This window comes from Sarcophilus harrisii, chromosome 4 (genome assembly GCF_902635505.1).
Source record: "Sarcophilus harrisii chromosome 4, mSarHar1.11, whole genome shotgun sequence".
Taxonomy (NCBI): domain Eukaryota; kingdom Metazoa; phylum Chordata; class Mammalia; order Dasyuromorphia; family Dasyuridae; genus Sarcophilus; species Sarcophilus harrisii.
Genome location: NC_045429.1, coordinates 213,241,160 through 213,267,769, shown reverse-complemented (window position 1 = coordinate 213,267,769; position 26,610 = coordinate 213,241,160).

The window sequence follows — 26,610 nt, the reverse complement described above, 5'->3', positions numbered from 1 at the left end:
TGATTGGTATAGCGCTAAATAAATAGATTAGTTTAGGTAATATTGTCATCTTTATTATATTTGCTCGCCCTACCCAAGAGCATTTAATATTTTTTCCAATTGGTTAGATCAGACTTAATTTGTGTGAAAAGTGGTCTGTAATTTTGCTCATAAAGTTTCTGATTTTCCCTTGGCAGATAGATTCCTAAATATTTTATATTATCAGTAGTTACTTTAAATGGAATTTCTCTTTGTAACTCTGACTGTTGGATTTTGTTAGTGATATATAAGAATGCTGATGACTTATGTGGGTTTATTTTATAACCAGCAACTTTGCTAAAGTTGTGGATTATTTCTAATAACTTTTTAGCAGAATCTCTGGGGTTCTCTAAGTATACCATCATGTCATCAGCAAAGAGTGATAATTTGGCTTCCTAATTGCCTATTCTTATTCCTTTAATCTCTTTCTCAGCTCTTATTGCTATAGCTAGCGTTTCTAATACAATATTAAATAGTAACGGTGATAGTGGGCAACCTTGTTTCACTCCAGATCTTATTGGGAATGGTTGCAGTTTGTCTCCATTACATATGATGCTTACTGATGGTTTTAAATAGGCACATAAAAATTGTAAAATGATATAGATGTCTTTTGATTCACACATAAATTGGATTTAAGTGATGCAGAGTTGCACAAAGTTATTTGACCTCACTCTCTCCCCTCAATTACTGAAGTCCAGTGGCAAAAACAAAAAACACAATGAGTAGTGACAGTTTAGAATGCAGTGTGTGTCCTTGATATTTTTAGTGTCTAACTAAGGCTGAAAACTCGACAAAGCCTGCTTTAGTCATCTTTATAGCTGTCGATTCATCTGTTTTGCAGGATTTGGGATGATAGGAAGTTTCTTCATAGACCCCTAACTTATTAGAATTGTTATGAGTATCCAAAGACACAATATCTATTTAAATTGTTTTCCAGAGTTTATAATTATAAATATGGGCTGTGGTGATCATATATAAAGCAGGAAAGAAAAGCAAGAGGAATGAATAATGTGAAAGAAACAAACTAAAAAAAAAAGAATTTGAATCTTCAACCGATCAATGTTTAGAATCTATTTTTTTATTTCAGAAAATGCTTCTACACCCTATTACACTGTTTAGATTTTTGAAGGCTAGAACTAAAGCTGTAGCATAGTTCTATATAAACTAAACATAGAGACATGAATAATTAATTGTTAGACAACCAATGTTTGAAGACTATCAAATTTTGGAGAGAGAAATTCTCCATCAATACATAATTATCCTATTTTAGATTTTTTTGGATTAAAAATGCATGCCTATTTGCTTTCTTTTTTATTACAGCTTTTTATTTACAAGATATATGCATAGGTAATTTTTCAGCATTGACAGTTACAAATCCTTTTGTTCCAACTTTTTCCCTTCTTCCCCCCACCCCTTCCCCCAGATAGCAGGTTGACCAATACATGTTAAATATGTTAAAGTATAAGTTAAATGCAATGTATGTATATATGTACAAACAGTTATTTTGCTATATAAAAAGTCATACTTTGAAATAGTGTACAATTAGCCTGTGAAGGAAATCAAAAATTGAGGCAGACAAAAATAGAGGGATTGGGAATTCTATGTAGTGATTCATAGTCATCTCCCAGAGTTCTTTCCCTGGGTGTAGCTGGTTCAGTTCATTACTATTCTATTGGAACTGATTTGGTTCATCTCATTGTTGAAGAGGGCCACGTCCATCAGAATTGATCATCATATAACGTTGTTGTTGAAGTATATAATGATCTTCTGGTCCCGCTCATTGAACTCAACATCAGTTCGTGTAAGTCTGTCCAGGCCTTTCTAATATCATCCTGTTGGTCATTTCTTACAGAATAATAATATTCCATAATATTCATATACCACAATTTATTCAGCCATTCTCCAATTGATGGGCATCCACTCAGTTTCCAGTTTCTGGCCACTACAAAGAGGGCTGCCACAAACATTCTTGCACATACAGGTCCTTTTCCCTTCTTTAAAAACTCTGTGATCCCTGTATCACATAGTTTGATAGCTTTTTGAGCATAGTTCCAAATTGCTCTCCAGAATGGCTGGATGTATTCACAATTCCACCAACAATGTATCAGTGTCTTAGTTTTCCCACATCCCCTCCAACATTCCACATTACCTTTCCCTGTCAATCTAGCCAATCTGACAGGTGTGTAGTGGTATCTCAGAGTTGCCTTAATCTGCATTTCTCTGATTAATAATGACTTGGAGCATCTTTTCATATGGCTAGAATGCCTGTTTGCTTTCAAGTAAGGCAAATATATCTTACTTTATGTGTATTTAATTTTGTATGTTGTATTTGTCTACACATTCTTAATCACTCTACATTTTAGAAATGATTAAAATAATTGTGTCAATAAAAATAGCATTTTTGTTGTTTCATGTGTTTGAAAGAATCCTGTGTAATGTTAAAAAAAGTAAAACAACATTTATCCTCTCCTCCCCCCAATGATATAAATAGAATATTCTGTTTTCAGTTCTTAGAAGATAACAACTCTTCAGTACCTTCAGTGATGATGCTACTTAAGTAAAAATATCAAGTATTTCTGATTTATGGCTTGTATTGACACTACATAAATCCTTTTATGTAGATTACATCTTCTTCATGATTTAGCATGAGGCTTAATGACTGAGTTCATGTTGTATGTAGTCATGTCTATATGCCTGCATCTACATAGCAAGTTGCCACATAAAGCATATGCATTTTTAAGATAGTAATGTTTAAAACTGCCCTAAAATGGAACATATTTTTTGTATCCAGGATGTGAGAGCATATGCACATCTAATATATAATATTCTCACTAGCCAGTTAATTCTCTGAGAAAAAATATCCCTTAAGCTTACTAAAATATTCCTCTGAACAGAGAAGCTGAGAGACTATCCACTTGAGGATTTTGAATAAAGGTTGGGTAAGGTTCATTATGTTTGTTCACTTTTACTGTTACCTATTTTGTCTCCATATTGTACTTTTAAATTTTGTTCTTTGTGTGGAATTATGAATTAAATCTATTTAATTTCATTTTAGAATTAGCAAATTGCTCTATGATGTTGAGTGTGTGTGTGTGTGTGTGTGTGTGTGTGTTTTACTTTCATCCCATTCTTTTCCCTTTATACAGTTAATCAAAACTAGAAGCATTTTCAAAAGTCATCAAATTCAGAGACTAGAGCAATAGTTCAAGTCCAGACTAAATTAAAATACAATTCGAAATGTTTAACAAAGTAAAAAATAATAATAAAATGAAACATTAGTAATGCTAATTTGTAGTTTTCTAAGTTAGTATGTATACCCTTTCTATTTGAATTTTATCCCCCACTCTAATTTATCCCATACTTGTTGAATATTTTCCTCAAAAATATCCCTCCCAAACTCTTTTATTCTTTCAGCCTATTGTCACATTTTCTTCTTCTGCTTATTCAAACCCATAGAAAACAAAAGCAAAGACAAAAATAACAATCTAAACTTTGTCTCTACTTCTTCTCCCCAGTCTTTTATAATCTAGTTTATGAAGTCATTGCTCCATAAAATAAAAGCTGTTTTCAAAGTTATCACTGATGTCTTTACTGTTAAATCAGATGATTTTTTCTCATGGCTTACCCCTTTGGACCTATCTATTGTATTGTGCCATGGTAAACCCCTATTTTATCATTTTCTCCTCTTTTGACTTTTTCAGACTATTTTCTCTTGGTTTTCCAGCAAGCTGTCTAAGCACTCTTTAGTCACTTTTGGTCATTCATCATGCAGATCATGGCCTCTAAATGGAACTCAGGACTCCCTCTTCAGTCTCTTAATCTTCTCTCTCTGCATTCTTTCTCTTAGTGACTTTATTTGTTCATATCTATCTTTATTTTTTTTCCTGATCAGTATACTATTTCCCTATTAAAATTTAGTCACAGATCACCAATTATCTATTAGATATTTAAATTGGATGTCCCTAAACAATTTCCAGATTAAAATGTTTAAAACTAATTCATCATCTTTCTCCTCAAATGCATCTTGCTCAAAAGTTCCATATTTCTTTCAAAGCTACAATCATAATTCTAGTAATAGTTTCATAACCTTGACATTCTCCTCTGCTCCCCACTCATCTTATCCCAAATATCTGTTGATATTTCTATCATTACAATATCTTTCTACTCATAATGCTAATATATAAGTTCAGTCCTCATCATCTCTTATCTAGGTTGTTGTAAAATGCTTCATTGGTCTCCCATTGCTAATTTTTTCCGATTTTATTTTTTCCCAAAACATTAGATTCTGTTCATTCTTTTTCTTTTTTTGTGCTTAATAGTATTTTTTCAGTTACATGTAAAGATCATTTCAATATTCATTTTGTAAGATTTTGAGTTCCAAATTTTCTCCCATTTTCTCTTTCCTCTCCCCTGCCCAAGATAGCAAAGATCTTGGTATAAGTTATTCATCTACAATGTTGTTAAACTTATTTTCACATTAGTTATGTTTTTAGAAACAATTAAGGAAAAAAAGGAAAGACCATGAGAAAGGGGGAAAAACAGTGAAAATAATATGCTTTGATCTGCATTCAGACTCAATATTTCTTTTTCTGGATATTTCCATCATGAATTATTTTTGAATCAAATTGGATCATTGCATTACTGAGAAGACTAAGTCTTTTATAATTATACACAATGTTGCTGTTACTTTGTATAATATTCTTCTGGTTCTGTTCAATTCACTCTGCATCACTTCATACAAGTTTTCTCAGGTTTTTTTTTTCTTTTTGAAATTTACCTGTTCATCATTGCTTATGGAATAATAGAATTCCATTATAATAATATATTACTTTTCTTCCATCAATTGATGAGCATCCCCACAATTTTCAGTTCTTTGCCACCACAAAAGGAGATAATATTTTTTACTTGTGGGTCCTTTTCTCTTTTTTTAATGATAACTTTGGGATATAGACCTGGTAATGGTATCTTGTGAGATCAAAGGATAAGCACAGTTTTGCTCTCTGGTCATAAGAAAAAAATCTTAATAGTTACTTGTGATAGTTTTATTACACTCCAGTTTATCAATAACTTCCCTAAAATTTTATAACTAAATATAGAACTTTATATGCCATATCATCCATATCATCTATAGCAAAATGATAATCTCAATATAAATGCTCTCCCTTTTGTCTTGAAATTTATAAATTTTATTACCTTGTTTGTTAATTAATAATTATTGAATTGAATTATTAGCTGTACTACAATTATCACTCATTCTGAAATTGGTGTCAGCTAAAACTAATGAATTGTTTTATGATGACATGATTTTTATTATGCTTCAAATCTTTATGTCATCTATAAATCTAATAGCATGACATTCTTCTTCCAGGTCTACATCGTATTTTTATATCCACTCTTTATTGCTACCTTTTGATTTCATCTTCTGTACATGGCTTTTAAAGATGTCAGTTGATTAACAAATTTCCTGAGCATTTGCTTTTCTTTTTTTTGAGAGATTTCTTTCTCCTAAACATATTTTTTTCAGTTGTTGGATTGCTCTAATTATTGGGCAACTCTTATGCTGAGCCAAATTCTTCTCTTGTGATTTATACCCATGTGTCCTCATTCTGTCTTATAAGTCAAGTAAAATTATTATTGTCTTTGTTCAGTTAGATCCAACTCCTTGAGATCTCATTTGAGGTTTTCTTGGCAAAGATACTAGAGTGTTTTGACATTTAATTATCCAGCTCATATTCAGAGATGAGGAACTGAGGCAAACAAGGTTACATGACTTGCCCAGGGTCACATAACTAGTAAGTGTCTGAGGCCATAGTTGAATTCAGGAAGATGTGTCTTCCTTATTCTAGAACTGACACTCTTATCTACTGCACCACCTAGTTGCTTATATTTTGTTAGGCATGATCTTATTCATAAAGTCTTCTTAGCATTTATGTCCTAGAGTCTTTCATTGTTACATGTTGAAAACTTAACCTGACCTTTATCTTGTCCAATAAAACAGCTATTTTTTATGAAGTAAAATTACCATTTTTTTTTTTTTTTGCATTTTAAAGTTTGTGGAAATTGAATGTCTTCGCTACATCTAAAACTGATCAATTCAATATAGATGTACTCATTTAAAAAACTAAATCAAAATAACTCCATTGTTTCCTTTCCTTAATTTGAAGATTTGGCACACATAAAAGAATTCTGAATAAAAATCTTAGATTTTTTAGCCTGTTTAGAGAAAAAGCAAACATTGCCAAGTAAGAGGAGAATGAGGGTATAAAATAAGTAAATGCAAGATGAGTCAGTAAACAATTTCAGGAATAGTAAGTGTGAAAATTGAAAAAAAAAATGTGACATCTCAATTGAAATTAGTATATATTTGCCATTACAAGTAACACCTTGTTTTAATCCTTATTTCTCCTCGATTCCCTCTCCCATAATTTTTCTTCATAGTTATTAATTGTGAAAATTTAATTAAATGCCCTGTTTTGTCTCATTTATGTATTTTAGCCACTGGTTATCAAGGCTTTCTATACAATGATGGATTATCTTTTGGGATAACTGAGAATCTTAAAAGGTAGATTATTCACAGATGTAAGGGAAAAATAAAACAACTAATTTAGAGGTTCCATGATCTTGAAGAGTTTTTCTATTTGTAAGGGGTTCTAGGCAGTGATGCAAAGAAGGAAGAATGTGACTTAAACAAATGAACATGCACACAAAAAGTGAGACGATGTCAGTCGTGATCTGAACGAACTGGAACCAGCAATTATGAAATTTAGTGAGAATGTAGTGCACTCAAAAGACTCGTGTGTGTACATGTGCTCATACATGTATGTGTGTGTGTTTCTAGGCCTCTTTTAATAATATATAATTCTGATTGACTTTTCACCCTGAATGTCAAGTTTAATCCTCCTCTCTCTTTCTGTCTCTGTCTGTCTACTGTCTCTTTCTGTGTATGTGTGTCTTTCTGTCTCTGTTTCTGTTTATCTCTGTCTTTGTCTCTATCTTTGTCTCTGTGTGTGTGTCTTTGTCTCTCTCAGATTAGCCCAGATTAGTTAGTAGGAAGATGTGAGAAAGAGGAGAGAAATATCAGTCTTTAATTAATCATAGGTGATATTTTTGTCTTCTGGGTAATTGACTGGAATTATTTTAGACCACATCCTATATTTTGAATATAAATTAGTAGCAAAAAAATGTGAGTTGTAGCTAACTCTGAGTACAACTGAAAGGCTACATTTCATCACATACTCAAGGCCTAAGAGATACATGATGTTAAGCCAGAATTTCTTAACCAATAGGAACAGTGTCTCCATTGTACCAAGAGGAGATTTTACTTTCAAAATTGGTATATAACTTGCACACTTCTCCCTGTTTCCATTCGCAACATTGATCTGCTTGCTTAAAAGAATGAAAAGGACCTTTTCATGACCCACCTCTTTTTCTCTGGATTCAATTCAAACTAATAAGAAATAGTGTATTCCTAGAAAATGTATCATGGATATCCTATTGTACTTATATCTATAAATAATTTTTCTTTATCAAGTGCATGAGGTTTTAGAGGTGTAAATATAAAACCCAGTGCATGATAGTAGATCTGGGGAGGAAGAAACACAGTACTGAAGACTCAATTTTAATGAAATGATATAAATAATTTCTTTAATCGGGTTTAGAATTATCATTTATGAAGATCTCTTCAAAATAATTTCAATAATAGCAATATTAATTCCTTTTAATCTAAACCTGTGGGATTATTAACTCTGAAAAAAGTTGTTTTTTTTTGTTTGTTTGTTTGTTTGTTTTTTACTGAAAAAGTCAAGAAAAAAGTTTGGGTAAATTTGTTGGTATAATGCTTTGGATCCAATATTATAATCTAACTTTTTTCCTCCAAAAAGATCTGAGAATGTTGTCTTTCATGCTTACATCACCAGAAATTCATATCTCCATACTATATGCATGAATACACTTTTAATCTAAAGTTTGTTGTAAGATATAATTTTGTAAGAGTAAGGAAAAGATCAGTAAGCAAAATAAATGGTGGAACTTCAAGGAAGAATAATAAAACAACAGAAAAAATGTCTTCTAGTGTAATTCTAAGCTCAATTTTAATTTCTCTACTAGACCTTTAGGATAAAATCTCACACATGTCTAGATCTGGATATTAGTATTCAGTAAATATTTAAATTGGTGAGCAAGAGAGTGTACTCTGCAAACTGTGTTCACTCATACATAACTTCTTTCAGCTTTTAAAAAATTCTAAGATACAAACACTGATTCTTATTGCTCTTAAAAAGTTATTTTTAAAAACTTGCAAAATGTGTTTAAATTATTATGTTTGCATAAAGCTGAAACTTATATCAATGTGCCAAAAGTTATGCTAAAGACTTAAGACTTTTTTTCCAAAAGGCTGATAAAACAAAGTTTAAAAACTAGATGTTTTACCTGAATTGAATGACAGAACAATGCTATTTAGAATATAAGAATAAGAATGTGGTTTCCTCAGTGTGCTCCTGATCTGCTACTAGTTTTCATATGTAAAATTGAATGATTTCTCTTGTATAGGTGAAGAATTTATACTTTTTTCAACTTCAACTCTCTGAATATTTACCTACTTCTATAAGCTAAATGGTTGGAATACAAAACAGCAATTAATTAATCTCTTTGCGGCCTGATATTTTGTTTTCAGTCAGAAGGAGTGAACTGGACTGCCACTAATTATATAGAAGGAGAAAGTCATTCAGACTTAACTATTTATACCTTTAGTTTACAGGTGACTATTTAGAACCCATTTAGTTATGGAACATTGTTCCACTTTCCACTTTTTACCTATTTTGGTCTGGCAGTAATCAAGTAGGGAAACCGTGATTGCATGTTTCCTCACCTAAATATAGGTTTAATGTATGATTTTTTCCATGCTATGGATACAGGACTATCTCTTCCATGTTATTTTGGATAGACTGGAAAACTTTACAAAAATAAAACATAGAAAAGAGCATCCTTCCAAAATGGTTATAAAATGATTATAAAACATCTTCCTGGCAATCTCCAGTGTTGAGGAACAATTATTACCTGAAGCAGCCCAATCCTCTTTGGATAGATCTAATGACTTGTTGAATATTTTTACATAAAAACATTTTAAGTAGTTTGGTTGTTAGCATAATATTTTAACAGTTGATAAATGTTTTGTTCTGTACTTATCCGAATTTAACCTAAAGTTAAAAATAATTTTCAAGGATGGAAATAAATTTATTTTTTAATCTAGAAGAAGCAAAGTATGTTTAGCAGAGTAAAACAAAGATATGGGAAAGAAAAGGCAAGCATTTTTATACGGTATATATTTTTAAATTAAATCTTAGTTTTTCAAAGAGAGATTTCAGTTTATAGTTTGGGTTTGGTATATTTGATATTCCATAGAATCATCAATAATTTTGCCTCAAATCTAAACCTTCTTGCTCTCTTGCCCTATTATTATTTAATAGTGTAGAAGGACCAAGTTATAAACATGAGACTTTACTTGAAGGTAGTGAATCTGTGTGTTTTCAATTCAAGACAAAATTAATAATATATAATCTTAAGCATAATGAGAATAAACCTTTTCCTTCTTTTTTTCCTTTTGTTCAAGAAGAAAACAGATTCTTTGATACTAAATGTACTAAAAGAGTATACCATGCTTAAGTTTTAAAATTTTGAAACTGGTTACTTCAGCATTATAGAGACAACCTCTGATTTTTTTTTTTTTTTTTGAAGGCAGCATAGTGCAGTGAAAAGCATGCTACATTGGAAGTCAGAGCATCTGGATTCAAATGCTGGTGTGCATATTTATATGGTCTGGAGCAGGGAGAAACTTTATATATATAAAATGAGCTACCTGTATTCAAGGTACCTCAAAACCATTTCTGGATTAAGGAACAACATTTTGGAAATATCTAGTCAAAAGAACTTAGAATGTAAAAATGTGCTAAAATTTCACCTTCTAGGGAAAACAATGTTTATAATAAGCTTCAAGATTATGGGGGGAAATAACTGCACACATTAAATAAATGAGAGACCCAAGTCCTTGATTCAATGAGCATTCGAGTGCCTTGTTCTCATAATGAAAAGATTGAAAACATGTTAGAAATATCTCAAGGTGGTAAGGATTGTGTAAGATAGAAAAGTAGATACATAAGTAAACTTCACACACACGTACACAAAACAAAAATGAGAACTAACCCTTAAACTGTTTCATCAAACAATCCTTTCAAATTATATGAGTTGTGTTATTTAATATAACGAATGTATCTTTGTACTCTACTAATCCTATTTTTAGCTTATTATAAATAGCCAACATGGATTCCTATGTAGTAGTTTGACCTTTTAAATATATTTTAATTCAAAAACTAAAATAATTAGCTGATAAACCACATTTTTTTTCCTTGCTACCTCCTATCTTATATATCCAAACTTGCATTATTCTGTTTAAAGTTTCCTTTTCTGTTACCTTTCCCCATTTCAGGGCAATATCTCTTTATTGCCTCTCCTTTTTATTTCTGAATACTAATTTTCCCTGATAATTTTTGGTATTAAAAATAATAGCATAATAACTAGGTGTTTATATTTTAAGTAAAACACTGGTACTGACTTGGTATGTGAGGCTATAAGGTAAAATGGATGGAGTTCTAAACTTGGAATCTAGAAGATATGTGTATTTATCTTACCTATATTGAAAAGTTTTAACAGTGTGATACTTGGAAGGTTTTATAAACTCCATGAGGCAGAGTTGTCTGTATGAAATGGAGATAGGTCCTCCATAATGATGTTAAAAGGATCAAACAGAATAATACACAAATACAATACATTATATGTGTTTGTGTAGTTGGAAAGAAAATAGAGGGGTTAATTATATATTACTTTGTTTGTGTGTATGTCTATACATATACACCTATGTAATTTGTATGTATATATGTGCATATGTGGCATTAGGTTATTGTTTAAAAATGTTTAATTTCACTGAATATCAGATTCCAGCAGATAATTAAACTTCACATTGTAGGGATTTTACAGACTTATAGCATTACATATTAAGTTCAGGTATATATATATATATATATATATATATATATATATATATATATTTTTAAATATGAAGTAACTAAGGTTGAATATGCAATTGTACTCTATTTTAGTGAAACAAATCAAATCCAATTATACACATAAATATGTATAATCTGTATAGTCATTTTAAATATATTCTGAGACACAGAAACACATTACACATAAAGTGAGAGACAGAGTTAGAATGCAGCATGACTTATGAGTTAGTGGATAGAAGGCTGGTGCTCACAGAAAGGATTTTCAGTTAAAATCCTACCTCTGTAATATATCATTTTGTATTCCTGAGTAAGTTCCTTGAATTCTCAATGTCCAAAACAATCTCTCTCATATTCTTGGGACTTTTGTGGAGCACTTGCTGTTCAGTGCTCATAGAGGGAATTTACATATTGGAAGTTCTATAAATAGATATATGTGCACATTGTGGTTGCATATATGTAGGTATCTATATATTATGTATGTATACAGTAGAAAAGGAAACATTTTATGAATCCTGATACTCCAATGGATATGTAATTTCATCCATGTAATATACCTTGTCCCACAACAATGCAGTTCACAAGTCATCCATGCTGTCAGTCCTTGATAACACTTCTCCATATGCTCGTATATAATTAGAACTTTCCCAAGAGTTTCTAGAAACCTTCCTAGTGTTTTCTTGATACATCAAACTCAGTATATTCAAAACTTATCTTGTTCTTTCTTTCTACTCTAGTTCTCACTATTTTATTTCTCACTGTCATTTAAATACTTTCACTGTGATACAACTCTTCAAGTATGAAATAATATATTTTGATATGTTAATGTCTCTTCCCTTTGAATTATCTGATATTCCCCTGCATTTTGTCTTTTCTTTCTCTGTGGATTATAATTTTAGGTAACATCTACCACTTGCCATTTTTTCTTCCTACATCTGAACTATGCTAACTAACATTGAAAGAAAAAAATAAAACAACTTAATTTACTGTATTGCATGCTATATAATCTCAAGAAGATTCTGTCTCCTTTGTGGTTTATTTAAGTCTTTTCAGTTGTATTTAACTCTTTGTGACTATTCATCTTTGCTCAACTATCATTCACACCACAGGGACTCTTTCAAAGTTTCTCCTATTTGTTTAGATCCTTTGATTACTTGTCTATCAGATGATAATCCCACCTATTAGTTTACTGAAAGTTTGAGTTCTTCTGTCATGAGCTTCATCATCTCTCATCCTTCATATTTCAATGCTCCTTTAGATTTAATCATGCTTTCCACTCTTTCTCTTGACTAAAAAAAAATGAACAGATAATAATTATTTTTTTCAAGTTAACTATTTTATTTATTACCCTGATCTCCAACTCATTGAGTCTAGTTTTATCAGTCATTCCATTTTTTCTCTAATTTTGTGAATTTCCTTTTTAATTAACTTTCCTTTTCTAGCTATAAACTTTTTCAGATTTTTCCTAACCTCAAACAAACAAATTTTTTCTTGACATTGTTAACCACTAATCTATAGGTAACCTAATTATTCTCCATTTTATTGAAACCCATTTGAAAAATTATATATAATTAATTCCTTTGTTTCCTTTTCAACTACTTATTATTCAGTTGTTTTTTTTTTTCTGTTTTCACAAGTCAATTGAAACTTTTCTCTCTAAAGTCATCAGTAACCTATTAAATAATAAATTTAATACTCCTAGTCTAACATTTAATGTTATTCACAATTTGGTTCCAATCTACTTCTTCATCCTTATTTCTAAGTATTCTTTATTGTTTTTTTAAATCCTGAATAAACTAGATTCAACACTATTATCTATGCATTGTCCTATCTTCCCACTACAATATTACAAATTTATCAATATTGTTTGACATACTTTTCCCTTTTCAAAATCCAGCATAGGTGCCATAACTCTCTTTGTTTACCAGTTAGAAGCAATCCCACTTGCCTTAAAACTCTCATGACAATATTTTACATCTCCTGTATATTTAATTAGAACATAGATAAAATGATTTATTGGATATAATCCATCAAGTACCACTTTTCTCAAATCATGCATGTGTGACTTTATGTTCCATCTAACTTGTCAATGTTCTAGTCATTTCACTACAATTGTAAATTGTAGTGAAAGTACTGGTCCACACTGCTAAAAGAACAACAAATTCCTTATCTCAATACAATCATAGTTCTTTTCCCATCCTATGCACTTTATTATTTTCTAATGATAGTAGATTATCTTTTCTATATTTCATCTTTTCTACTTGATTAAAAACTAATTGAAATCAGGAACAATATGCTTCATCTGAATCTATAGTATCTAATACAGCAAATGGACATAGATATTGATCAGTGGTTATTGATTAAATTACATTTAATTATATATTGGTATTAAACAATTTTCCTATACTCCAGTTTCTAAATTTTAAGAGAGAGACAGACAGAGACAGAGAGATGGAGAAACAGAGAGAGAAAAGACAGAGGGAAAGAGAGACAGAGAGAAACACATGCACACACAGAGACAGAAAGACAGAGAGAGACAGAGACACACACAGAGAGAGCAAGAGACAAAGAGAAAGACAGAGAGAGAGAGAGAGAGAGAGAAGAAAAAAGAAGAAGAAAAAGAAGAAGAAAAAGGATAAGAAGAAGAAGAAAAAGAAGAAGAAGAAAAAGAAGAAGAAGAAGAAGAAAAAAAAAAAGAAGAAGAAGAAGAAGAAGAAGAAGAAAAAGTGGAAAAGAAGGAAGAGGAATGGAAGGGGAAAAAAAGAGAAAAAGAGAGAGATCATTTAATGTAATGTCCAAACTAGTTCTCTGGATTTCCTCAGAATCAGCCTGAGTCCTTGGTCTTAGTGAAGAAGTGAATGAGGCAAGAGAGCTGCCATATGGCTGGTCAAAGATGGAATCTGGAATGTGGCATCTTCTCTTGTGTCTATGGCTGAGAGCTGTGGCCTAGGGAGCATTGCCAGTTGTTCTAGCCCTTAAATACTTCAGTAGGATTAAATCACCACACTAAGCACATGCAACAATTGCATCATGTTAGAGAACCATTATCTCACATTGAACAGGTACTTAACTATAAGTACCTTACTGACCTAGATTTAAGTATACCTTTTCAGAGTTCTGACCCTCTACATCTCCTATTTTCTTCTGTTTTAGAAAACAGGTGGTCACAATCTACTCTGACTTCTCAGGAAGGGAGATGAAAACACCAAAGGGAAAGGGAGAGTCAAACCAGATATTATTAGCAGGTTTCCTCTGGGATGAAATTGAAACAGGTATACATAAATTTATCAATATGGGAAGTATTACAAAAGAACATAGTAATATAACTCAGGTTAATAGTGACTTAACAAACAACATGAATCAACATAGTGATATAACAAACAATATGAATATACATGTCCATAAGTCCTATAAGGAGGGTATATAAAGAAAAATATACATACACCTCTTTCGGCAGCCAAGAGATAGTCCAAAACCAAGATACTGTCCATAACTTCACGGCCTCTCAGTGGGGAGGTTAGAGAACAGCACCTGCCTCTCAATCTCCTCGAATAACCATCATCCTCTTACAAGAAGAGAAGAAAAGGTCTACCAGAGGTAAAGCAAAGTTACATATTATGTTCCCAACAATTTAATTTTTCATTGTCCTTTCTTTGCAGTTCTGTGTTCATATGTTTTTCTACCACTGATAAAATAATCAGACTATAACTTCTCCTTACCCCCTGTACACTTCTCTCTTTATATCTTGATGCTGTTATTCAATCATTTTTTTATTCATGTAGGATTATTTGTGATACCATTTCAGTTTTTCTTAACAAAGATATTACATTAGTTTGCTATTTCTTTCTTCAGCTAATTTTGCAGATGAGGAAACTGAAATTAAATAGTTTTCCGGTCACGTAGTTAATATTTGAGACCACATTTGAAATCAGGAAGATGAGTGTTCCTGACTCTAGGTCTAACATTCTATCCACTATGCTACCAAACTACTAGTTATATCTAGATTTAGGAGTTTAAGTGGAAAATGAATGTTAAAGATTATATAAAGCACATACATACTATCATTATCATTTCCAATATATTGCTTAATTGTCATATTCTGCTGGGTCCTGCCAGCAAAATGTGTGGTGTTCAATGAAGGAGCACAATTACTGGAAAATGCAAGGTTTTGTTTGGTTTCTTGATTTTCTCCTCCTCTTCTAACACTCAAATTGGCAGTATGTAAGTCATCTGCTGATCATAGGTAAAACAATGTTCGTGCATTGGACAGCTCAAAACAATCTGGGACTTACTCATAAAACCTATTTTCATATGTATTTAATATCTGATAGGAGAGAACAAAGGAAATAAGTCTTTTGATACATAATTAGATCCAGTGTGATTAATGGTGTATGTATGTTACATATTTATATGTACACACATACATAAACATTCCTGTATTATGTGAATATATTCCATTTGCTTAACAAGACCCATTTATTGAGAATCTAAAAATAAGGTGAAGCTGATCTTAATACCCAAATATATTTTGCACAATTTTAATCCAACATCTATTTAGATTTTTAAATAGAGTCAATGTATTTGAACAACCTACATTTCTCACAATGCAGCCTTGTGACTATTGTTCAATGTTAATAATAATAATTTTCTCAGAAGTATTATATTTTCCCCCTCACAAATGGAGTCTATTATGCAGAACTGTAAGTTCAAATTATCTTACAAAACTATAAAGTGAACCATTTATAATGAAGAAAAGAAATACTTGTTTCTGGAAAATGATTATTATTAATGTTGAATTAAAGAACTAAAATAATGTTTCCATGACTATGAGTCCAGCTTTTAAGTCTCTTTACTAGTTGCATAATATGTTTTAGCTCTTGTATTTTGTTTCCTAAAAAACATCACACATCTTGCATTTTGCCACTTACAGAAAGACAAAATGAGAAAGATAAACTACGATTTCCAGGCTGAATAGATTGGCCCAAAGAGTTGGAATAGATGAATAACCAACTGTATTTATTTTTTGCCCTTTAACATTTCTTTTTCATCTTTATTTTCATAGATATTTTAGGGACACATAAAAATTCAGAATTGTTATTTCAAAATATAAACTATTTTTAAAATATCAAGACAATGGATGACATTATTGATAGCTAATTATTATTAAGATGATGGCAACTGATATTCCATAATAAAATTCCTGAGAAGACCATTGGTTGAATTAAGCAAAAAGAAGCAAATTGAAAGTTCAGAAAATTAGGATCCTGAGAGGAGACCAATAGTAATGAATGATTATTAATCTGGGGAATCGAAATTTAATATCATAAATAAGAATAAGCCATCATAAATATTGAGGAAATACTATTTTTTCAAAGTAAGCATTTAATGCCTTTTTATTCATTTATTTCATTGTCTACTGGAATGTGAGTTCTTTGAGGGAAAAGCCTATGCCATATTCATTTCTTTTTTTTTTTAATTTATTTTTTTATTATACCTTTTTATTTACAAGACATATTCATGGATAATTTTTTAGCATTGACCCTTGCAAAACCTTCTGTTCCTACTTTTCCTCTCCTTCCCCCCATCTGCTCCCGAGATGGCAGGTAGACAAATATATGTTAAAGTGCCATATTAATTTCTATCTGTACCACAGCTTAGTGGAAGACAAGGCTTTGCACAGGTACATAAAAATGTTTGTTGAATGAGTGAAAATTTACACTTAGGAAATGAGGATCATAGAAACCATATATAGCCTCTCTCTCTCTCTCTCTCTCTCTCTCTCTCTCTCTGTCTCTCTGTCTCTGTCTCTCTCTCTGTCTCTCTCTCTCTCTCTCTCTGTAATTATATATATAAACTTTGAATATGTCCCCCTTCCCTTTATTTAATTCCTTTTCAGGGAGCACTGGACTTACTTCTTCTGCTGCCCTTGACTTACAGAACAGTTCTCTGAGGTCTTACTCTCTGCTCTTTTCTTTTGTTTTTTAAATAAGTTAAAGCATACATTAAATACAATATATGTATATATATCCATACAGTTATTTTGTTGCATAAGAAGAATCGGATTTTGAAATAATGTACAATTAATCTGTGAAGAAAATCAAAAATGCAAGCAGACAAAAACAGAGGGATTGGAAATGATATGAAGTGGTTCACAGTCATTTTTCAGAGTTCTTTTGCTGGGGGTAGCTGGTTCTATTCATTATTGAATGAATGGAACTGATTTGGTTCATCTCATTGTTGAAAAGAGTCACATCCAACAGAATTGATCATCATATGGTATTGTTGTTGAAGTATATAATGATCTCTTGGCCCTGCTCTTTTCACTCAGCATCAGTTCATATAAGTCTCTCCAGACCTTTCTGAAATCATCCTGACTATGAACCACTATATAGAATTCCCAATCCCTCTATTCTTGTCTGCCTGCATTTTTTATTTTCTTCACAGGCTAATTGTACACTATTTCAAAGTCTGATTCTTTTTGTACAGCAAAATAACTGTTTGAACATGTATATATATATATATATATATATATATATATATATATATATATTGTATTTAACTTATACCTCAACATATTTAACATGTATTGGTCAACCTGACATCTAAGGGAAGGGGTGAGGGGAAGAAGGGGAAAAATTGGAAGAAAAGGTTTTGCAGTTGTCAATGCTGAAAAATTACCCATGTATATATCTTGTAAATAAAAAAGTTATAATAAAAAAGAATTTAAAAAGTGATAATTTGGTTTACTCATTACCTATTTTAATTCCTTTAATCTCTTTCTCAACTCTTATTGCTGAACCTAGCATTTCTAATACAATAATCAATAGTAATGGTGGTAGTGAGCAACCTTATTTCACTCCTGATCTTATTGGGAATGGTTCCAGTTTATCCCCATTACATATGATGCTTACTGATGATTTTAAATAGATGCTACTGATTATTTTAAGGAAAATCTATTTACTCCTATACTCTCAAGTGTTTTTAATAGGAATGGATGCTGGATTTTATCAAATGCTTTTTTCTACCTCTATTGAGATAATCATATGGTTTTTGTTAATTTGGTTATTGATATAGTCAATTATGCTAGTAATTTTCCTAATATTGAACCAGCCCTGCATTCCTGGTATAAAACCTACTTGGTCATGGTGTATTATGATGGGGATGATTTTCTGTAATCTTTTTGTTAATATTTTATTTAAGATTTTAGCATCAATATTCATTAGGGAGATTTGTCTATAATTTTCTTTCTCTGTTTTCAACCTATTTGGTTGAGGTATCAATACCATGTCTGTGTCATAAAAGGAATTTGGTAGGACTCCTTCATTCCCTTTTTTTTTCCCAAATAGTTTATATAATATTGGAGTTAATTGTTCTTTAAAGGTTTGGTAGAATTCACATGTAAATCCATTTGGTCATCGGGATTTTTTCTTAGGGAGTTAATAGCTTGTTCTATTTCTTTTTTTTCTAAAATGGGGCTATTTAAGCAATTTACTTCCTCCTCTGTTAATCTGGAAAGCCTATATTTTTGAAGGAACCATTTCACTTAGGTTATAAAATTTATTGGCATAAAGTTAAGGAAAGTAACTCCTAATTATTGCTCTAATTTCCTCTTCATTGGTGGAAAGTTCTCCCTTTTCATTTTTAAGACTAACAATTTGATTTTCCTCTTCCTTTTTCCAATCAGATTTACCAAAGGTTTATCTATTTTATTGGTTTTTTTCATAAAACCAACTCTTAGTTTTATTTACTAATTCAATAATTTTTTTTTACTTTCAATTTTATCAATTTCTAGAATTTTAGGATTTCAAATTTAGTTTTGATTAGATGTTTTTAATTTTATCTTTTTCTAGCCTTTTAAGCTGTAAGCCCAATTCATTGATATTCTCTCTCTATTTTATTCAAGAAATCTTCTAGAGATATAAAATTTCCCCTTTTTATCACTTTGGCTGCATCCCACAAATTTTGGTATGGTATATTGTCTCATTGTCATTCTCTTGGGTGAAATTATTAATTGTATCTATGATTTGCTGTTTCACCCATTCATTCTTATTTAGGATAAGATTATTTAGTTTCCAATTACTTTTTGGTCTATTTACCTAGCTTTTTGTTGAATGTTGTTTTTATTGCATTGTGATCTGAAAAGAATGCATTTACCATTTCTGCCTTCCTGCATTTAATTTTGAGGTCTTTATGTCCTAATATATGGTCAGTTTTTGTATAGGTTCCATGAACTGCTGAGAAGAAAGTATATTCCTTTCTGTCTCCATTCGTTTTCTCCAAAGATGTGTCATACCTGACTTTTCTAATATTCTATTTACCTCTTTAATTTCTTTCTTATTTGTTTTGTGGTTTGATTTAATTAGTTCTGAAAGTTCAAGGTTGGGATCTTCCACTATTATAGTTTTGCTGTCTATTTCTTCTTGCAACTCTCTTAACTTCTCTTTTAGGAAGTTAGTTGCTATACCACTTGGTATATATATATATATATATATATATATGTTTAGTATTGATATTGCTTCATTTTGTATGCTATCCTTTAGCAAGATAAAAGATTATCTCTTTTAGTTAGATCAATTTTTACTTTTACTTGATCTGAGATATGGATAGCTACCCCTGCTTTTTTGACTTCACCTGAAGCATAATAGACTCCGCTCCAGCCTTTTACCTTTAGTCTGAATGTTTCTCCCTGCTTTAAATGTGTTTCCTGTAAACAATATATTGTAGGGTTCTGACTTTTGATCCAGTCTGCTATATGCCTTCACTTTATGGAAGCATTCATCCCATTCACATTTATGGTTAAAACAACTAATTCTGTATTTCCTGCCATCTTATTATCCCCAGATTATGCTTTTCTTTTTCTTACCCCCTAACCCCCCTCCTCAGTATTAAACTTATGGGCATCGATTGCCTCATAGCCCTCCCTCTTTAGAATCCCTCCAACTCCCTTTGAATCCCTTCCTCTTTTTTCTACCTTTCCCTTATTATTCTTTTCTTTTTTCCTTTTTCTCTCCCACTTTTTAATGAGGTGAGAGAAGTTTCTTTGTAAACCAAATATGTCAATTATTTTCTCTTTGAGCCAAATCTGTTCAGAGTAAGATTCACACGTTTCTCCCCCTCCCTAAATTCCCTCAGATATGATAGGTTTCCTTTGCTTCTTTGTCGGATGTACTTTCCCTCTTTTTCACCTTTTTCTGATACTATCCCCTTTCCATTTCTACTTCCCTTTTTTATATTATATCAGTAAAATCAAATTATGCATGCACTTTTTATGTATGTTCATACCAGAAATACAGTTCTCAAAAGTTCATTTTTATCTTTTTCTACTTCTCTTGAATCATATAGTTGAAGGTCAAATTTTTTGTTTAGCTCTGGTTTTTTCATTAGAAACAGATGGAACTCACCTGGTTCATTAAATGTTGATCTTCTTTCCTGGAAGAAAATGCTCAGCTTAACTGTGTAGTTTATTCTTGGCTGCATTCCAAGTTCTTTTGCTTTTCAGAATATCTGATTCCAAACCCTTCCATCCTTTAATGTGGAAGCAGCTAGATCCTGAGTGATCCTTATTGTGGCTCCTTGGTATTTGAATTTTTTCTTTCGGGCTGCTTGTAATATTGTTTCCTTAGTCTGATAGTTCTGAAATTTAGCCAGAATATTCTTTGGAAGTTTTATTTTAGGGTCTCTTTCAGAAGGTGTTTGATGAATTCTTTCAATGCCTATTTTACCTGCTGATTCTCTTAACTTTGCTCAGTTCTCTTTTATGATTTCCTATAAAATAATGTCTAGGGTCTTTTTTTCAATCTTAATTTTCAGGAAGTCCAATGATCCTCAGATTATCTCTTCTAGATCTGTTTTCCAGGTTTGTTGTTTTTCCAAGTAGATATTTAACATTTTTCCTTTTTTCCTTTTCTTAGTTTTGCTTGACTGATTCTTGATGTTGCAACAAATCATTCATTTCTATTTGTTCAGTTTTGATTTTTAATGAGTTATTTTCTTTATTAGCTTTTTTACTTCTTTTTCTATGTGTCTAATTGAGTTTTTAAATGAGATGCTTTGCTCTATGGAATTTTTTTCCATTTCACTAATTTTTTTTTTTTTTTTACTGAGTTATTTTCTTTTTCCAGTTCACAAATCCTACTTTCCTAGGAATTATTTATCTTTTCCAATTCACAAATTCTGTTTCCCTGCATTCTCTCAGAGTTCTTTACCTTTTTCAGTTCACATTTCAGGAAGTTGTTTTCTTTTTCCACTTTTATCAAATTTTTCTTTAAGTGAATTATATGCCTTTTCTCTACTCTCTTGCAGAGTTTCTCTTTCCTTTCCCCATTTTTCTTCTAGCTCTCTTTTAAGATATTTTATATATAGGAGAACCTTGTGTGATGGTGACCAGGTTACATCCTTCTTTGGAGTTTTGTCTGGAGACTGTCTTCTATTAGTTTCCTCAGGGTGGAAAACCTGCCCTCTTTCTGTAGAGAAGCAATCAATGGTTAGCATATGCTTGGCTTTTTTACTCATTTTTAAAAAGCCCTTAGGGTCTGCCTTCAGGGCAAGGAGGTTACTATCTTCCTCTTCAGAACAGGGGTAGATATGTGGGCAGTAGCTGTCCTACAAATGGGCTATTTTACTGAACTATTTAACTAAACTATTTTACTAAAATAGTTTTAAAGCAATTATATATTGGCATTTAGAGAGACAATATGGGAAAATGGATAGAGAGAGTTTAGTGAGAGTGAAGCAGATCTCAGCTGTAAATTTATGAGCCTAAGTAAGTTACTTACCTTCTCATTGTTCCAGACAATTCTCTAAAACTACGAATCAGCTATATGTTAGCCTGGTAGATCATGGAGTCAAAAACCATCAGAAGTAATTTTTTCTGTTCTCTGATTATCCAACTCATTCCTATGGATTTTTAGTATTGCTCACAGACAAAAACCTATCAGAATGGTCTTCTCTCCCAGAAATACATAGACAGTGACAGTTGACTAAGGTTCAAATACCACTTCTTAGTGGAAAAGGGATAATGGATCAAAATAAATAATAAAATGAACCAAAAGGAACCAAAAAGAATATGAAATCACCTGAATGGAAGAATTCCTCTGAAATCATTTATTTAGAAAAGTTCTTTGGTTCTTTGTTCCTCAAAGATTCTATAAGCTTTCTGGTTCAGTCGCAAGTCATTAGTATAATGCAGATTACCAACATTAATGAATCTTCTAATTTATCTTGCAAACATTCTATATAGACTTGTGTTTGGGAGCCACTGGCTCCAAATCTATAAACAGCATCCAAATTGGTATACTCACTTTCTACACCAATGGTTTTCCCTAAATTCTTGAGCTATGTGGAAAATGGAAGTAGGAAATGGTCACTTTTGCATGTCCTACTCACTGAGAGGAATCTGGGAATCATGGGACACTGGACACTGGGCACTAATCAGTTTTATTAAGCTAAAAATAGAAATGATAATAGGAAGGAAAATGAGGGAACATATGAGGCAAACTTCATTTTTTTCTGGGCTGAGTGATCAATAAATACTTGTTAAGTGCCCATTAGATGCCAAGCACTATGCTAAACTTTTCAAGAAAAGTTTCATAGTGTGATAGAAGGGCATTTTTTTAAAAATCAGGTACTGCTTAGACTTGGACATTTCTAACTTGGATATTCTTTTATTCCAAAAGAATTTAAACTTATTGAGAAAAAGCACGATTTTTTTTTTTTTAACTTTGTACCTAGCACAGTATTTGGTGTATAGTAGCTTTTTCACAAATGTTTTTATCCATTTAATTGTATCAACTAAACCTGAAACATTTTTTATCATTGTTTTACTCATAATATTCTGTTTCAATTGTTTTAAATTTATCAACTTATCCAAGGACACAGGAAATTTGTTGACACTAGTAAGACTAAACCATAAGTCTCCTGGATTTTTATCCTTTCTTGTGAATACTGTCTTTGTGTTACTTTATCTTTCAGTGTCCAACCAAAAGTAGATTTAAACAAATACAATACTAACAGGATTATTATCATTTATATAGTATTTTAAGATTTATATAATACTTTACATATAGTGTATATGATAGCTCATTTAAAAGTGCAAAAATGTATATGTTAAGGACAAACTAGCTTATTTTAAAAAGTCTAAAACACAATTTTTAGAAAGTCTCATCTGAATCCCTTATTTATAACCTACTTCACTAAAATTCAATGACAAATAAAAGAAATATGTTGCAAAATTAAAGCTGTAAAGTTCTTGTTTCAATGGAATAGCAAAAAGGTACATTTTACTATTCCATTGAAACAAGAATTTTACAGCTTTTATTGATCAAAATATGATTATTATATACACTTTTGTATTACTATACATCATTTTTGGAAATATATTCTTATGACAATATTGAATGATGGCATTGTCTGTTTCCATGGAAGTCCAGGAATAATCACCAAAGAACATCTAAAATCTTCAAAGAGGAGTAAACTGCCAACAAGCATCTCCATTTTTGTAAAATATTAAAATTTTGTATGATATGAGAATATCTTTCTGCCTCTGGAACTTATCTAGCATATACACATTGCATTGTTTCACAAAGTATAATGTGGTATATTTGCTTTTGGGAGAAAGAAATGGAAAACATTTTTCATAGAAGATTCTGGTATTCTGTTTTTTTTTTTTTTTTAAATAAGATCTACATGTGAAAAAATGTGGCATTAATAAAATCCTAAATATTGTAACTATGGACATTAGGAGATAATTCAAGGTCCTTAGTATGCTTCTCTCATCTGGTTCAATTGTTTTTCAGTCATGTCTAACTCTCCGTGATCTTATTTGAGGTGTTATTGGCAAAGGTACTGAAATGGGTTATCATTTTCTTCTCAGTTTCACTTTATAGATAAGGAACCTGAGGCAAAAAAGGGTTGAATGACTTGTTCAGGGTAATACAACCACTAAGTGCACGAGGCCAGATTGAACTCAGGAAGATGTCTTCATGACTCAAGGTCTTGCATTCTATCCACTGTGGCACTTAGCTGTTCTAATCTCTATAGAAATAACGGCTTTGTTTTTAAACAATAATTATTTTTTAAAAATTAACAACAATTTTCCCCAACCGTGTTTTCTCATATTAAAAAAAAAGAAAGGAAAATATATGCAAAGTTAAGCAAAATAAATTCCCACATTGGTTATGTCCAGAAATGCATATCTCATTCTGCTTATTCAGTTCAGCATTTTCTTGACAGGAGACAGGTAGCATCCTTCATCATTAATTCCTATGGAATCTTTGTTGATAATTGTGTTGAATAGAGATCTTAAGTCTTTCAAGGTTGCTCATTTTTAGGAGGGAGAGTAACTCTTTTCTTTTAAAATTCTCCTTGAAGTTGCAAAGAGCCCTAAGGCAGTGAAGATCACAGGAAAAAGGAATACAATGCTAGCACACTCTAAGATCTACCTTCTTAACAAAAGAGAATCTTTGCAGCTTTTGTGAAGTATGTAGTGTCCAATAAATTGGGGCTCATTCTGAGAAACAACTAGGCACAGAGTGATAAAAGCAATTTTCTGGAATGACCTGTTTTAAAATTTATAGAAAACATGGAGACAATACCTTCATTTTTTTTTTTCTAAAAACTCTTTCTGTTACTCAAAAATACCCTAACAAGTTATTACTAGTTGGAAGAGCCTGTTAGGGAAAGAACTACACATTTTAAACAAATTAAATTTTTGTTTGTTCTAAAGTGAAATAATTGATGGCAGGAAGTTCATCTCAAAGAATAATTGGAAAAGCTCTCCTTTTGTTTGGAGAAAAACCATCACAATGAATTACATCATCTTACTGACAATGCATTATGAATTTTTATTTTTTTTTCATTCTTCTGTGATACATAGAGAAGGAGCAGGAACTCTGTGAGCAAAGACAGGAAATAATATAATGTAAAGGCATTTTTACAATTAGCTTAAAAAAGAACAGAGGTTAGTTGAAAACACCTGTAATTGAGACAGAGAAATATTGGCTCCCCTTGAGAAATAACTAATCTAGGAATGATTTGATATTAAAAAAGGTTGAAATTTGAAGAAAATGTGTGGTTTTCTTCACCATGTGATAGATGGTTAAGTGGCCTAATAGAGGACTGGACTAGAGTTAGAGAACCTCAAATTCAAATATACTTTCAGATAATCACTAGCATTGTGACACTGTTCACCTTTTATCTTTTTTAGTTATAAAGGAAAGCTGAGGCATTATGGGGAAAGGAGCAGATTCGCAGTCAGTTTGCATGAATTTGAGTCCTGACTGCTACTTACTAGCTATTTGAACTTAGTTAAACTGTTTAACCTTTCATAGATAATTTCCTTATCCATGAAATGGAGGTAATAATATTTGCCCTGCTTTTCTCCCAGGGGTTATTATAAGATCCAAAGGAAGCAATTTATGACAAACACTTTAGTAACCTTCAAATACTCAGTTATGACTATAAGAGTCAAAGGTTTCTCTGGAATTGTCCTCACCAGCAGGCATCCATATTATTTTGCTAGGGATTGGGAATTGGCTGCTATAATGGAAAAATGATAGGAAAAAGGTTACTCCATTGTAATAACAAGAGTTAGTCCCATACCTGCTTATATGAAATATAGTTGAGTGTAATTCACTTCTAATGTCTAGCACAATGCTTATTATCCCTAGTAAGCACTTAATACATTCTGACCATTAAGTTATTTATCCTGTATGATTCTCTTGGTCGACTTCAACAATAATGAATAAACAACAACAATAAAAACTGTGGATTGATTTATTTATCATCTCCATATCATTTGGTTTATATATATTCTTCAGCAAATTCAATGCAATAAAAGTATTGATTTCATACTATGTTCAGGCACTAAGCTAAATGAAAAAGATATGAAGATAAAAAATGGCATCATTCCTAACCTCAAGTACCTTATATTCTGTTATGGAGAACAAAACATATTTACATAACAATTCTATAAATTTAAATGTTCTAGGTGCAAAGATGTCAAACAATGAGGCATGAGAGATTTCTGAAAGGAAAAATCTTTTTCCCCTGAAGGAGTATAGGGTAGTCTCTTGAAGAAGAGAGAACCCAACTAGAACTTTACCTTGTTCTTTGAATGAAGGGAAAGATATCAATAGGTGAAAGTGTGGATAGATTCTGTTCTAGGCATTAGGAATGGAATATGCAAATGTACAATGGCAGAAGGGCATGTCAAGATTGTGCCATCCAGTTTAACTGAAACATAATGTGTCTGAAGGGATATAATATGAACAAAAGGATGGAAAAAAAGCTCTGAACCAGATTAGGAGAGCCATGACTGTTCCAGTAAAGAGTCTATATTTTATCTTGAATATAATAGGAAATCACCAAAAGTTTGTGTAGAAGAACAAGATGTGTTCACATATTTTTCTTAGCAGAAGGAAAACATTCATTTATTATATTTTTCCTTATAAAAGAGAGTTCACTGTGATAAATCTAAAATCCAGTATTGTTAGTACTAATATATAACATAATACATAGAATGCTAGACTTAGAGAAATAA